At 34.7% G+C, this 17,463-nt stretch overlaps 1 long non-coding RNA gene across 1 annotated transcript; it reads left to right on the top strand.

Moving 5' to 3' along the window:
- Positions 1 to 12,863: 12,863 nt before the first annotated feature.
- Positions 12,864 to 17,130, top strand: LOC117343174. The gene is made up of 4 exons (XR_004535993.1): positions 12,864 to 12,885; positions 13,250 to 13,288; positions 16,538 to 16,610; positions 16,995 to 17,130. It is a non-coding gene; the product is annotated as an uncharacterized LOC117343174 (long non-coding RNA).
- The last annotated feature ends 333 nt before the right edge of the window (positions 17,131 to 17,463 follow it).

Below are 17,463 nucleotides of genomic sequence, written 5' to 3'. Positions count from 1 at the left end.
TATACTGATGTTTGCTGTGTTTATGCGTTGATATCTGTCAAGAAATTGTGTCCGTGTGTCGCTTAGTTGATATGATTTATAAAGTTTTTATGAAATAGAGCCAGGGTTCACTTTATTGCTTACGGTAGCCTAATATCAATACAACTAGATACCACGTTCATTATCAAAGTTGAATATTCGAAATTTTCAATTCTTATTTGACCACAGGCGATACAGCTTTATACATATATTATCATACATGAGTTTCATGAAAAGCACGATCATACACGAGTTTCATGAAAAGCACGTTGACTGACAAAAACAATTGCTGGAGTTCAAACGGCTTCAGGATCGACTGATGGTTCTCTACTTGATGCTATATTGCTACAGTGTTGCCGTTTTAATTGCCGAAAGGTGCGTAACGTCCTCACGATATGCAGGCCGAGTCTTATGAGGACAGATGGTAAAGAGCCACCATCATCCAGTGCATATGAGGAAAGGTGTCAAGGAGACACCAACAGCCAGGGTGAGGAAATGTGTCAAGGAGACGCCAACAGCCAGGGTATATGAGGAAATGTGTCAAGGAGACGCCAACAGCCAGGGTATATGAGGAAATGTGTCAAGGAGACGCCAACAGCCAGGATATATGAGGAAATGTGTCAAGGGGACACAGACAAAAGAAAATATAAAATAAGGAGTAGCAGACGGGAAAGAAAATACAAAGATCCAAAGTATTTCATATTGGTGTAGGGGAAGATGTTTAAAGGCAGCATGTTGTTTTTGTTAGTGGTCCACCTTTAGACCCCTCCCACAATTAACAGTCAGTGAAGTACATAGGGCCATATTCTTCACTTCCTAATTCAGTGGGTTCTTACGATATATAAAAAAAGAGTAGCGACATAGTAACGAAAGAGTATTTCAGACTCTAGCTCGATTATACATTGAACAAAAATATAGTTTTACACGAAGGCCCTTGAAAAAGTACAATGATAATAAGACCAGGCGTTCTGGAAGAGTATGAGTCTTCTGAAATAATCAACAAGAGTCTGAGTCAAATCAAATCCGAGTTAAATCACATTCTCAAATGACAATCCGGAAGGTGACAGTATTATGCAGCAGGTGTATTTATGACCTGCTCCTGCACAAAATGGCATTGAAGGAATACGTTCATTATCCACTTAATTACATTGACGAAATGGTAGAATACTTAAAATGATCCTATGTAGAAGAATGTAAATATTTAGCTTGTTTTTAAACTGAAATTATCTTCCTACGTTTTTGCACTTCGTTATGTTGCACGCTTAAACATTGGGGAAACCAAAATTGATCACTTATTACATTCTGACTTATTTTGCTTTCTTTCAGTGTTACCTACCTAGATATAACCTTACATGTTGAAATTACGGTAAACCAAAGCATATTATCCACAGAGAAGTGTTTTTTATTTGAAAATACATAAAGAATTTGTGGATTACTAGACACCAATGGAATTAAAAGTTTTCGCTAAGGAGGCTTTAGATCGTGGAAATCGTTACCCGGATATCTGTAATCACACCGTAATCAATTGTCTATATTGGCCTCGCATGTATCTGTGACACCTGGAACTTAAGTCTCCGTTGTTACGCCACGATCTGTTACAATGAGGATGAATATCAATAATATGTCCATTTTTATTATTTACGTAATGAAAGAAAACGAATTCTGTAGGTAATTTCATCGTGAGGAGATCACTCATGTGTCGTCCAGACAGTGTGTTTTGTGTTACATAACCAAAACGAATGATTTCCAATTTTATCTGTAAGGGGACAAACTTTTATTGAAATTCGCACATGAACTAAAGTCATTAACCTAAAGCAGTTTGCATTACTAAGGAAATCTATCACTGATCATGACACAATCTGTAACAAGTTTTAACTTTCGATCAATTTTATCTCGATTCACCTTCCAAAATAAATGGTCGTCAGTATTGATAGAACATCCGACACGTTTTGACAGTTTTATCTGACTAAGCCCGGGTAAAATCACCCCGGTATGAATGGCGGGATGTTTTATAACTTGCTTATATAATTGGAAATTCTACTTATATAATTGGAAATTCTACTTATATAATTGAAAATTCCAGAGAATCTATGAAGTATTTCTATGACACTTTTAAAAATGATGCCATGTTACTGTTATAAAGATGTATGAAGTATGCAAGATTTTTGGGTATTTAGATTTGCATACACAATAGCGCTTTTGATCACAGGGACCTGAGACTTTGTTACATACTAGTGTTTAAAACACATTTTTGACGTTTCATGGCATGGTCGGATGGCACATTGGTAGCACACTTTCACCAAGGCGGCCGAGTTGTAATTCCGCGATCGCACATGAAAAAATGTGGGGTCGCCTGCCTGACCACAAATATCATTAAACAGAAAAAATATATATCTAGATACTTTTATGAAAGACCAAGTACATTCAAATTTAATACCCTTTTCAATCTTGTAGTAGACGATGAATTGAAATCACTTGTGAAATTAATTAAGCAATTAAGTATACGACTTAAAGATTATCTCTTGCTGAACAAATGTATCCATGTATTATATCATATGTCCTGTACAATTTTGTATGTATGTAATTCTCGACACTTTATATGTTTGAGAATAAAATATTGTCATTGTCATTGGCCATCAAGAGCGATTATTGCAGATGGGTATTACTTATTTACTATAATTCTAAAAATAGGGGGTTGGATAAACATTCGGTAAAACTGATATTCCTCGACATAATCTCCCGACACTATATAATGAACACCGAGAGATGTCATTTTTATCACGTGTTAATTAAGCCAGCCGAAAACGGCTGTAATTGTTACTGTTATAAAAAATGTATAAAGTATGCAAGATTTTTTGGTATTCAGATTTGCAAACAATGCCATAAAACGTCTAAAATGTGCTATAACACCAGGATGTAACAAACTCTCTGGTCCCTGTGATTAAAATAGCTATTGAGTATGCACAACATGAAGTGTTAAATTACAACTAGACTAGCAAACGCTCAGGTCCCTTTGCTTTTGCCATGATTAGTATTATTGTTGTTATTCGTCCACTTGTAGAAATGCACCCGAAAATAATATCTTGCATTAAATGGTATGTTATCCTACATTCATACACACATTGGATGAATGTTGAGAACAATTCAGCATATTCGTTTTTACCCAGTTAAATTTTCGTCAATATTCGTTTCACAATATAACTGGTCTGTTATCCAAAGAATTCGCGCGTACAATATCTTGTCAGACGTCACTAGTGTTATATTTACCATTGTATGGCACTGCCACTATATAACCCTACCAATTCAGTTGCGAGTTCACCAGCCTATGAACTGCCAACAGGAAGTGATCTCTGCTACTGGTAAGCGCGGGAAATTTGAATTTGAAAATTTCAAAACAAAAATCGCATGACAAATAAAAAATCGCAGATGGTAAATATAAGAATTGAACGGCTTTCAGTTGGCATTCATAGTCAATATGAATTCCAACTGGACAGAGGCAAATTCAACATGAAGCGCTAGCGCGCTTCATGGAATTTGCCTCTGTCCAGTTGGCATTCATATTGACTATGAATGCCAACTGAAAGCCATTCAATGCTTAAATATACTCTAGAGCGTTTTTCGTTCGCTGTGCCATCCCAAATTCGATTGTGACGTCATGATATGGATGATAACGTGACATCATTAAATATGAATGGTACAACACAAATGCTGTCTCTGTTCGATTAAGCCCTCCTCATTTTGACGATAAAGTCTGAAAAACTAAGTTTTCTGAGTTATTTGACAAAAAGGCTCTTAGATTCGTCAATACTCGCAAACAAAATGTAATAGCTTCATGGAATACGTCATTGTTGTTAAATATCCACCACCTTTCGCTGGAATTACTATTCGCCCGTTGTTGATATATGGTACGGAATCCAGGGATTACACAGCAAGTGGTTGTTGTATATTAGGTCTTTTTAGATCTTGTAATTGATGGAAATCTACAGATATTTTTAAAACTATGACTAAACGAAACTGCGAGCTACTTTTTGTGTGTTATCATTTCCGGTACCTCGTAAAGCGAATCAAAACGCATTGAACCACGTGATTAAAAAAATAGTACCGGTCAAAGGTCCCCGTGTAAAACCAACCAAAACATATTTAGAGTTAATTCCACGGGTGGTATGAACTGAATGTTATTCAACAGTTGTAATGATTAAAATTTCTTGCCTACGGAGTTGAATAACACCCACCTATTATGATAGAAAAATACATTTTTCCCAAGGAATAATTTTGCACTTTGTAGTTACTGTAAATGGTATGATGTAACCATTTGTAATTGCTATATATGGTATGATAAATATCAATCTTTTTCCTGAATCAAATTTGCCCTTTTCCATTGTTATAAATGGTATAATGTGTGTTTCAAGACATTCACCTAATGTTGATTTCGTGATTCGTATGATTATTATTTATGGCAGGGGCATAGCCAGGGTAGAAACAATGTGGATGCAATATTGCAGATGCGACCCGAAATTATGATTGATCAATTAATTATGAGACCTTTTTAGATATAGTGACTCAAAAATAGCAGTCAAGTACCGGGACGCGGTCAATATCATGTAAGTGTAAAAACAATTTTCGATTAATTTTTTGAACTTTCAAGTATATTCTAGATTTCTTTCAAAGAAAATGTAAAGTGTTTACACTCTACCAATATTTTATCCTCAACATAGAAATCTTTGGAGAAACACAGTGTTGAATATTCATTCATGTAACCCTATAGAGCATCATCCTCTATCAGTCATATTGGTCTTAGATCTCAAAATATTAATAACCGTGATAAGTTAATGGATGTATTTTGTACACAACACCTTAATATAATAAAAGTTAGATCTCTTCGGCCTTCTGGGAAATCTTATCTTTATCTCATATATGTAAATTAATATCAGGTACTAGTTTGGTGATCATATAGTACCCCAGTTCCCAGCCCACACTATACTATAGTGTGTAACTGTACTGTATTTCAAGTTTTAAACTCGGGCTAGATACCCTAAACAACAGGATACCATACAACACATTTAAGTCTATTTTATTTTGTACCTAGATGTAAACTCAAACAGAGGAGATGTGTACTATGTCCCAGTTAGGAGTTGTGTTTTGTAGGTATTATTACGTGGAAGTTCGTCACGGAATCAATATCAATCCAATCTTTAAAAAAATATATAAATAAAAATGGAGAAATGATGTGGAAGTATGGGAGTATATGCTAGCTATGCGCCTGATTTATGGTATGATATATATATATATACATATATTTACCTATAGTGTTAATTTCGATATTCGTTTATTTATGATTACATGTATTATTTATAATATGATATATATTGATTTTCAGCAATGTTAATTTTACACTGTATAATAATTGTATATTCACCCTTATTAAGACGGGCAAAAAAGGCGAAAGTGAAACTAGCAAGATCTTCCTGGTATGGAGGATCAGTTTTAACAAAACGTAATTCAGACAGAACGGCGTCCTATCACAACCTTCCAATCCCTTCATAGCTACATAAAGTACAGTACAAATAACATACATGCGAGTTCATTCTTATCTCTACCCAGTGTTCCTCAAAGTGCTATGTTTTGTCAAATGTGTCAAATTTAAATTGATTTCATTTTTTTCACGATCAATGTTGATAAATCCGCCATTTGTAATCCGCAATGAAGCTCTTACAGAAATAAACAGAAGTGGGGGATATAAATGACAGAAAAAACTCACCACTGATCATAGGAATTACTCTGGGTAATAGAGGCTATTTTATCACAAAGCCCGATGGAGGGACACATCATTGTCATCACCTTTGGCTCTCTAACATATTTATCCATCAACATCCCAATATTGAGACAAATCTTTCATCCTTTAATCGCCCTGAATCTGAGACAAATCTGAAACTGAGACAAATGATTAACCAGCAGCTTTACTGACATTTAGATAAACGTTCCTCCATCATTTACGAACACAGTTTTTAAACGAATCCTTACCTTTTGTATACAATGGATATGCATTTTGTCGAAGACCCCGGTAACATAAACATGTTCTTACCACACGGACAATCTTAATTCGTGTTGCTATGAGTGCCGTAATTGCATAACTGGCGTTAATCTAATAAAAATATATAATACATGTTGTGTGTTAATTGTTTTCTTAATACAATAAAGCAATGCCAACAAAACGCTATTGAAATTCCAATGGCACCATTGAGTCCTGAGATGCATGTCTGAATGCCAGCAATATAGGTTTGGGATGCATAACTCGGCTTTATGCTTCTTTAACCACTTTCGATATTTTGAGTAGTTGTGTATTATCGACTTAAACAGTTAACAACATTTACTGTTTTGGAAATAAATACTTTGGCTTCTGACAGCATAGGGAACGTGCTATCGAAACAGATAAAACGTCTGCAGGAAAAATAGACCCCAGTAGCAATAAGCCCGATAGCTTACCTGTGTAATCCTAGTTTGTAGGACAAAACATTTTTTGATATTTCTGTATCATGAAAAGGTATTTTAATATTTACAGTGAGAAAATATAGATATTTTTTTTTATTTTACTATGTAATATGTTTCATGTTACAATCAATTATTTTAATAATGCCAATGTTCAACATCTTATGTGAACGTTTTATGGCGTTGTAATTTTTAACAAATGAAACTGAATAAAAAAAGCAGATCAAAATGAACAAGGCATCGTAAAATTAAGACACGAACCAATGATCTTGGTAAAATAAGTCAACCTGTAATTTAGAAAAGATTAAATAAAACCACGATAAATCCCCAACATAAACTCACAAGTCCAAGCAGAAAATGTGAGGACTGTGACAGACGACATCGGGCCGAAATATTTGCACACAAACAATAACATACTGTTAATGTGTAAACAAAAGAATAGCTCGAAATCGATACAGCATATGTAATAGGAACGAAACATACATTTACCTTCTGATAAATACGAGGAGAGTAAGGCCATGCGTTCCTGGTGTGTCTTTCAGCGCACCTGCCATGTAACGTGAGGTCAAGTCCAGGTAACTACCCGTGTTCAAAATAAGAACCGAGGTAGTCACAACGTCATCGTCAGATATACTATTGGAGATTTGATCAATTTATCACTTAAATGTAATAACGATGATTAAAGATACTCACCATTTTTTTATCAACCTGCACCTTCCGAAACTTGTGATTTGAGATTTCCCCATCAGTAATCGACAACTGTCACAGAAATCATTAGAAACATGCCAATCAACTGTAACATGTGATAACCGTGTGATATAATGGAGAAAACGAACTGAAATATAGTATCAGTTAGGGAAGAAGAAGTTGACATTTATCAAAATGACCAAAGATCAAACATGTGGAAGCTATGGAAAACAGTTTAAATAGCCTGAGATTAGGGGAATCATAATTTAGCGGAAGTCGTTCAGAGCAAATAGCGCTAAAATAATATTATCGCTTAAAATATAAACATTTACAGTATTCCATTTGTCACATTATGACATCTGTTACAGCGAAACGCTTAGTTATGTAAAGTCATTTCGTAAATGATTATAATCTTGATTAAATCGGGAATCATTTATGAAATAAACAAAATATATAGATAAAGACAATTGGTTGTTATTTATCTCTAATCATGTCTGTAAATTCTCAAATAAAGAGTATAAATCATGTTCAGGTACAAATCATGTTTCAGTACCAGTATATACAATACATTATTATATTCCGGAACGAAGTCTCAGCCGATGACATGCTTGACATACAACCGCGAAAAAAAGTACTCACACAAAATAATTTACTTACAGTATACATGTTTAATAGCTTGTGACGTTTCCCACACGGTAACAACACTCTTAAACTTGACAGCATTAAATATTCGATTTCACGGATCTCCATGTAAATCTATATTTCGTTCAAAATCTGTCCTGGTTTATCGATTCTGAAGTAGAATTAAAAGTCGTCCACACGTTGGTCTTCTGATGTAGTTCATCTGAATTTAGGGAAGGGTTAAATAAATGCATAATGTTACTAAGAAATTACTCGTAAGGTAAATAACAAAGGGTCTTTGTTAGACTTCAGTCTACATAAGTCACAGCGGGATACTTCACACCTTAATGCCGTACTTCCTCCTGTGTTTTGCCATGTGTTATCTACAAAAGAATATCAGTTTAGATGTAGAGATTTCACACAAACGATGACCGACCAGTTTTACATAGTATCCGCTTAGGAAATAAAAATGCAATGAAAGAATGCAGTTTTTAGGAAATGCCGATAATAAAACATTGAAATGATACATTGCAATTATATTTCAAATTCGACAACAGGAGCATAAACAGGAAAAATATATATCTAGATACTATTATGAAAGACCCAGTACATTCAAGTTTAATAACCTTTTTAATTTTGTAGAAGATGATCAATTGAAATCACTTGTGAAATTAATTAAGCAAATAATCATACGACTCAACACTATCTACAAATGTATCCATGTATTATATCATATGTCCTGTATAATTTTGTATGTATGTCATTCTCTACACTTGATAATTATGTTTATGACAATAAAATCTTGCCATTGTCATCGAGGACGAAATACGAGAGTATCGACATTATAACGAAATCGTGATACTAACTCAAAAATGCCAAAATATGAACAAAACATATTAGGTTCAAGTCACAATCTCAAATGAGAACTAGGGTGGTGACAGAAACAGCAATATAAAAGACATCCAAAAAGTGCAATGATAATAAGACCAGGCGTTCCGAAAGAGTAAACGTCTTCTGCTTCATCGGCGAGACGCTGTCATAAAAATACTTTTGTGTTGAACAGAAAGGTATCTACCTTGAGGGAAATATAGAAAGATTTTAATGAGTTTGAGTGCATTTTTCATCGTTACTTTGTGAAAGGAAACAGAAAAGTGGCATACTCGCTCACTAGAACTGATCATAAAAACTATTTAGAATAACATAATGATATTATTTTTATGGTGATTGTATGATGTAATGGCAAACTTGTTTTACGTGAAATAATCCTCCTTCCTATATTTACATTACTTAAGTTTATTTCCTCTTAAGTTATATTTTATTTACACCAGTATGTAAAGGAAACTGATATTATCTGAAGATAGATATTTAAATATGTATGTTAATTGAAAAGTTTGTTTCTGAAGCAAATTCAAAAAGTATAGTACTTTTCTAAAAAACATAAGACCGATATTATTTGCTAAAAACGCGCACATCATTTTTTTTCTTTCCCACAGCTTAACATCTAGAGTTTGTTTTATCTTCAGCATTGCACTAACGATTACAGAATCATGAAACTTTCTGAAAAATAGCATTCCGAGAGTAAAATACATAAAACCATATTACTGGCGAAATCCACCCGTATACAAACATATACAGTTATCAAGTGTTGATAATATTTGTAATCTTCGTAAACTCGCTAAATATATATTTGAGGCTAAAAAGGCACGAGTGATGTAAAATATGTACATTTGTATATCGACAAAATATATGTAAGTTTATTTAATGATAAAGTAATAAATAAATTGAATTGAATTAAATTGACTTCATAAAAATTAAAGCGAGATTGAATTAACCTTTCCTAGACAGGAACATACCAGACTCTCACCTCATTGGCTAATGAGTTGTGGTCATTTTATCATACAACAATACTTTATAATTTTTATTGTTATTTTTCATGACATTGTATAAGTTGTCTTTATCAATTTTAATTAACTTGTGGTAAACATGCTATTATAATTATCCTCAACAAATTGCTTGATTGCACCACGGGGAGTAACAAGGTGACATGTGTACCTAATATCCCTGTTCCCCAGCACCGAGAAATTACGACTTATTTTGTGTTAAAACGTTATCTCCTATAGATACCTGTTTACGTCTCGATATTTTTTGGATATCATTTAAATTAATCCATTAGGGGTATACTCAAAACTGACAGATTTCTGAATTAAATGTACTTTAATCCATTACTTTTAGAAATTATGACTATAAACTAAACATATGATGTCTACAACTTGAAACATTTATCAAAGTAGTTCTAAAGGTAAATTTAAAGTCACGACATTCAGATTCTATATCCGTATCGGAGACACAAAACTAACAAAAGTCTATTTATCGTTATCTCAAACCTTACAATCCCAAATCAATGCCACCGAAATCGAATGTCATTGCAACCAATGAGCTTTGAAACATTTGGTCACGTGAACAAGCCGACTCTCAATAAATGTCCCTAACTCTGAGCTACTTTTCCAAAGGGGTCCTTTCGACACTAACAGCCCACGACCAGGTGTTTTCCCCGAAGTGACAACTATTTGTGTAAAACTTTCTGAAGAAGTGCTTTTTCCTCATTGGCATCCGTTTTCGGGGCCTAAAATGGCGCCCAGTGCCCTACTGGGGACCGTGTGTCTAACACTGGTCCTCACCGGATCTCTTGTAGACGCAAGGTAAGGAATTGCTTTCTTATTATATTAACAGAATATTGGTTTTCGTTTAGGCTCAGGTTGATTTTCCCGACTCCCTGCAGACTATATTTTAGTCCCCGATGTTTACGGTTACCCTTTATGCCACGTCTTATTCATTATTGGTGTTAAGGTTATCATCAATGTTTTGATACTCTTTTAAAATACAAAAAGACTATAATCATGGGTTTTTGACCTCTTGTTTTATATGCTATCCCTGTATGTACATTTTGATGTTTTCCCCACGTTTGGTCACCGTTATCACTGACGGCGATACAACTGTATGATGCAGTTCTGTCTTTAGTATTCGGTATATTACATTTCTATGGTAACTATGATGGTTTCTATTTGTGCGCCTCTTGGATAATCCATAGACATTTTACACAAAACAATTTTTGTTTATTTGTAAGCCAATACGGGTTCACAATGCAAAATAGGATAGTTTGAGTTTTTATACTCCGGGAAAGGCTGGCATATTTATTAACAGAACAAGTTTATCAATTATATTCAGACACTTCATTGAATAAGTTTGATGTAACTCACTTTAGAGATACACTCATGGAAATCGACTTGAAGTCGTTCACCATGAAATCCTTATTTTTATACTGTATAGATGTTAAATTTCGCGGAGCTTATATTTTGCGGTTGTCTCGGGACCAAGTTTGAGTGAATTAAATCACACGCGACCACTCCCGTTAACAGTGTGCAGCAAACACTTTCCATTTTAGTATATGTGTAAATATCCGATGGGTATTTATTTTTGCGCTATATTCACTGACCGCGGATACAGCAAAATTAAATGTCCCACAAGTATTATCAACTCTACAGTATTAATTACAAGTCTACTTCGTGTAAAGGCTCTTGATGTCAAGCAACAACGATCGCTTTCGAAACTTTAACTCTGCATGTATTATGACCTTCATTTCATTATAACATTATTGATTTGCCCGCCCACACTAGCGCTGTTGCATCTCTCTAACGGTATCAACTATCTCGATAGAGGTGTGCTTATGGATGATAACAGTATTGACGATCACAAAGCAAACTATTAAAGTTTAAACATTGTATAAAGCAAGTCTATAACTAGAGAAGAGTTACTCGACTATGATAATTGCTGTCAACCTGTGTGTTTGCTCGCATTTTACAAGGATATACCTTAGGATTCACAAGTGCGCATGTCTAACGTGACGCGGCTCTCTGTAAACATTGTCCAATAAGCGAAAGAATATATGCAATAAGAAATCCTAGTGACTAAAACAACTACAGAAAGAACAAAAGATACATTGTATAGTATAATTTAGTGTCAAACATTGGCGAATCAAGGAAAGATTGTACTCTCCATTTAACTGATTCTCATTGCCACTTCGAAGTGGCTCTCAATAGTAATAGTAGGTCTTGTCATGTTCATTAAAACTGTGCTCATTCATTAGACCAAATGTCCAATGTTTATCCTATGTCTGGGATGACTGTGTTGGCGAGCTGTCAAATGTATGCCTTTGGAAGCGTCCAACTTGTAGCCATCACACGTGTGCCTGTTTTTTTCTCTCTTCTGTAGCCTGTTGTGAGATGCCTTACATTGGAAACTGACTAGGAGCGAATTAAAACTAGATAAGTGTACGCATAATCGGTTTAATCGGTCACTTTAATATAGAGTAAATAAAGTAATGTACAAGTATAGTAAATAAAACTACCAAATCCCTATTGCGTTTCATAGCTCCATGAACGCATCAGGACTGGGCCTTACTAATTGTGGTGACTGGATTCTACGTTGTAGCACTTTGGAGATAACAAACTGTGGTTCGCTTTATTACATAAACATATTATGAATTCATTAATCAGAGTGACAAGTAAGGTTTCCCTTCCCATGCCGACATGTCCACACCCATTAAAATGTATGCGTGAATTTAAAATAAGGGGTATCTATTTTTGTATGATATAAATTTATTGATATATCTTATACTTGATTTATCAACTTGATATTAATCACACTTTGTGGCCCTAACGAAAGTTCGTTTGAGATGCTATTGCGGGAGGAATCTCGAGTATCAGCAATACGTTGTCGGGCACGTGATCTCATATCTGTACCAATGGTGACGGACGCCATTTCTGTGCGCCAGCTTCCGGTTCCTGTTTGTAATGGTGATTTCGTGATATGCTATGAATTTGGTTTATGAAATAGACACCTTATTATCACCTAAGAAGATGTATTAAAATTAATAGAGAAATTAGTATTGTGAATGTTTTTGGAAAGTATTAGGATTGTATTATCTTGGAAAGATGTTGGAGAACGAACATTTATGTATCGTGTACGATGTGTTTTATTTTTCTTGTTTCAGAGCCAAGAGATCAAAAAGACAAGGTATGTTTTGTTTTAGAAATGTTAGTTTTCTCTAAAAAAAAAATGGTAGCGATTTCGTTACTCTTATAATTCTCTAGCTGAAAATAAGTAGATTTTTCTACTGTAACTAAGATAGCTACATGCATGTGTTCAGAAAGCAGTCTTTGCGTCATTGATCCATGTGTGTATGTTTATCATTCGTCATCAATACATGTGTATGTATAGATTATAATAATCATTACGTCATCATTAAACACTTAGTAATGCAATCAAATCAAACGTATATTATAAGTATTCTGAACGGAATACAAAATCACCGAATCTTGTACCGGTTCACAATACATACAAGTCAATTATGATACTGATTAAAGAATATCTATTTCAGCTTTCGACCCTTTCTCAGACCCGTTCGGCCCCGGCGCAGGTATGTATAGCCGAATTCTCTGATAATCTTTGCAATTATGATATTCTTACTGTAAAAAAATCAAACTGCCGACGAATATGAAACCAAGATATAATCTGAAAAGAGATATTTTACAAGGAACTGTATGCGTACTCCGATCTTTATAATGACGCTATAATACAGAAAATTAATTTAGGTTTTATCCTTCTAGATCTAACCTTTTTTTTTGGTTTTTTTTTTGTTTTGTTTTTTTTTGTTTTTGTTTTTTGCTTTTGTTTTGTTTTTATATCATATGGCTTTGATTCGTCATACGATCAGATGCAAACTTCCACGAGGTTCTAACGAATTTATATCTCGCAGTTGTCTTTAAAAGGACTGAATTCGCAATTTTGCATTTTGAAAATCTCACCCTAGAAGACAAGGACTGTATATAGAACTTCAGAAAAGGCTAAAAATATTGGCTTGGAACATTTCCAAACTAAATCTCTCGCCAGTACCTTTCGAATTCTTACCCCTGTTTTTGATTATACGATGTTTTGTTTGACTAGTTTATTAAAACATCTATAGCTAATGAAATATATACCCAATAAACAAACTTATTGAGCTATCCCTAAAATCAAGCAGAAGATACCTAGTAAAACTAAAAATCAATAAGGGGCGGATAACTCGTGGTTCCGAAATGGTTTCAGTACCAAAAAATGACCTGGTTAACAAAGTCAGTATCAGAGTTCAGTAATCCCCTTAAACATCCCGCGTGAGAATCGGATTACATAGATAGTAACAGACTTTCGTGTTGTAAATCTTAGTCGAATAGCCAGACTGTGGGGGTAGCCTACATAGATTTAGAGGATTCGGATGTTTGACGTCACCTTCGTCTGAAAAATAACGGATCATTGTTATCAAATCATAATGCCAACATTGACGTAATGCATGATGGGTCAAGTTGTCATTAATTAACCAAATAATATACGATATCTTATATGTTTTATGATTTACCGTATAGTCATAATAAAAAAGATCTTATTAACTTTAAAAGATATCTTTTATGTGGTATCTTATATATTACACAAGATATTTCATATCTTTGAATAAGATTGATATTTCATATCTTTGAATAAGATTGATATTTCATATCTTTGAATAAGATATCTTATTTACTTGAATAGATTTTTTTTATGAGACATCTTGTATAAGACATTTTATAAGATATATCGTAGCTATAAGATATCTTATAAAGAAGTGAGCTTGTAAAACAAAATGACATATCTTAAATAATTTGGTTTAGTACTTAGTACTTCATCGGCATTGCTCCATGAATAAATGACAACGTGGCTTTCAACAGTATTCATATTTCATAGGATGAATTCAGATATATCACAGACGCTGGCCTGTAGCCTGTATGTCTGTGTTAGGTACCCTCACTGTATACTGTCACAGACGCTGGCCTGTAGCCTGTATGTACTATCACAGACGCTGGCCTGTAGCCTGTATGTACTATCACAGACGCTGGCCTGTAGCCTGTATGTACTATCACAGACGCTGGCCTGTAGCCTGTATGTCTGTGTTAGGTACCCTCACTGTATACTGTCACAGACGCTGGCCTGTAGCCTGTATGTCTGTATCACTATTAGATACAAAGGATGTGTTAGGTACCACCGCTTTATAATTTGTTTCATTTTAAGGGACATTCATTCGTTTTAATAAAGTGTAGGTCGTCAAAATGGAACTTAATGGGAAATGTAAATTTTCAGTTAAAGTTATAATCTTGACATTAAAACGGTAGTTTTACTCTCAGGGAAAATCAAAGTGCTTCAGTACATTTCGGCGTTACTTTCATTACTAGTAGGCACAAAAACTCATATCATCCTAATTTCTGAATATAAATTATGCGTCTGATGTCCTTACAAAGGAATGTCCCTTTAGTGTAACATAATGCTACGTGTCGTATATATGAAGTAAACACCATGTAATTGTAAACACTAGACGAACAAAATAAATAATATCTTTCAGTACTACTACTAGATTAATTGTATGACAGTTTATATTCCCAATTAATGAACTCTTTCACCACTTTCCCTCCTTCATAACATCATCATTTCCAGTGGTTAATTCAATAATGTTATAATATCCGTATTTAGAATGTCTCCATGTATAGACATACACCCGTAATCTTACAATAGCTACCGCTACACATTTATACAGCTTATCACCATACACTAAAGTATTTTCGATCATTTATTTCTCGTATTTGTGAAAGAAGAATGTATTGGAATACAGGTGTAGATTCAGACGAAATCTCTGCGGAGTGTTTATTGTAGCGATTACACCTATCTAACCGGCCATGTAGATATACCCTCGGTAGTATTGACTTAACGCCGGCTTGTAAGAGCCAAGCACACCTGATGATGTTGGCTATCTTCCGATAGAAGTACTCGTATAAAAGACCAATTTAAAACCGAAATCATTTTTCACTCTACCCTACCCTGCATGTCATGATAAGTCCCGAGTCTGCCTTTGAATGACCCTGCTATCAACTGTCAGAGACCCCATAGGGTTCCTTGCTATAGGTACAATCGGGATATTTGCCAAAGTGCACGTCTCTAGTTTCATTTCAATACTTTATTTTACATGACAAATCTAGCTGTCGAATCATAGCAATCGGAAAGAAGCTCAACACGAAAACCATATGATTAGGTGTACAATGTAGGGCTAAATGGACTCGAGATAGCCGCGTTACGACTGCAACGTGAAACTAGGGATCTAGGACCTATTCAATTCAACACCTAACGCCCACGCTGTAGAGATTTTAGGATAAAGTAAAACTGCTTGATGAAATCTGTTGGAATGCAATTTCGGAATAATGATAAAAGTAAAATCTAGGAAAAGATTTATCTTGATGGCTGTAGTAAACCTGCTCAAACACATTCAAGGCGTCTTGAATGACACGTCAAATTGACATTTTAATCTCATTACACTATATATATATATTTTTTTTTCTAAAACGTGCTTTTAAAGTGAAATTTAATTTCAACGTCTATTTTTGCGATATCAGTTGTTTAATTGACGTCTGCGCACTGATTGTTGATATCTAATTAATTTCGGAGGAATTTCAATCAGGTCTACGTATACATCTTAGCCCAGCCACCACATTCAAAAACGTTTCTTTAGAACTGAATAAATTGATTTTGTTTATACCTTTAGCTTAGGTATTTCATTCTAATTTTATTGAAAAAAATAATTGAATATTTGAGTCTGTGGCTTTTTTTCTAGGCGCTGGAAGTTGTCAACCGCTACAGGCCCCAACCAACGGTAACATCAACTGTGGCGACAACATCCCCTTCTAGTAAGTGACAGATTTTATAATCATTTGAAATATATATTCCAATATCTTTGTATGAGTCAGAAATATAGATCGTCATTCTGGTTCTAAAACAGGAGAAAAAAAAAAAAAAAACCAACAACATTTGGTACTATAACATTTGCATTTCCCGTCAACACGGTAACCGATACGCCCCCCTCCCCCTCCCCCACCCCAATTTTAGTAAATGTATTTTTGATGGTATAATTTTTATCTTTCAATGGTTTAATATTGCGGGGAGGAGAGAGATTCAAACGTGTACATTCATGTGTAAATGTCGATGATAAACTGATTATTTATTTTGTGACATGATTTAATTTTGTATAAAGGACCACATTAATTGTTAGGTTATTGTTTGTTTGTCCACAGTACCTGCACAGCTCGATGTAACGATGGTTATAAATTCGAAAGTAATTCGGCCTTCGTAGAACGGGAGTGTGACTCTGCGTCCGGAGAGTATTTCCCTAAAGATGGGGAAACCCTTAATCCCGGGGAAAAGCCAACACTGCCAATTTGTATACGTGAGTCACAATTTCACCATTAAAGCTTTTCATTCTGCCCTGCATATATGTGTAACAGGAGAGGAGAAAATGTAGCGGCCAGACCGGGGTTCGAACCCGGGACCTCCGAACACTAGCCGGATGCTCTACCAATTGAGCTACCTGGTCACCGATGATCGACCCAGTCCAGTCCCGCTACATATGGGTTAGATTCCCTACATTCCGAAAAATACGGACTGTGCTCATTTTATTTGCTCTTGAGAATATCATTTATTCAATGATATATTTTGAATAATATCATGAATTTTAAATATTTTTCATAAATGCTCTTTAACTAT

Source organism: Pecten maximus, chromosome 15, assembly GCF_902652985.1.
Source record: "Pecten maximus chromosome 15, xPecMax1.1, whole genome shotgun sequence".
Classification (NCBI taxonomy): domain Eukaryota; kingdom Metazoa; phylum Mollusca; class Bivalvia; order Pectinida; family Pectinidae; genus Pecten; species Pecten maximus.
This window is presented reverse-complemented; position numbering and strand designations above follow the sequence as displayed.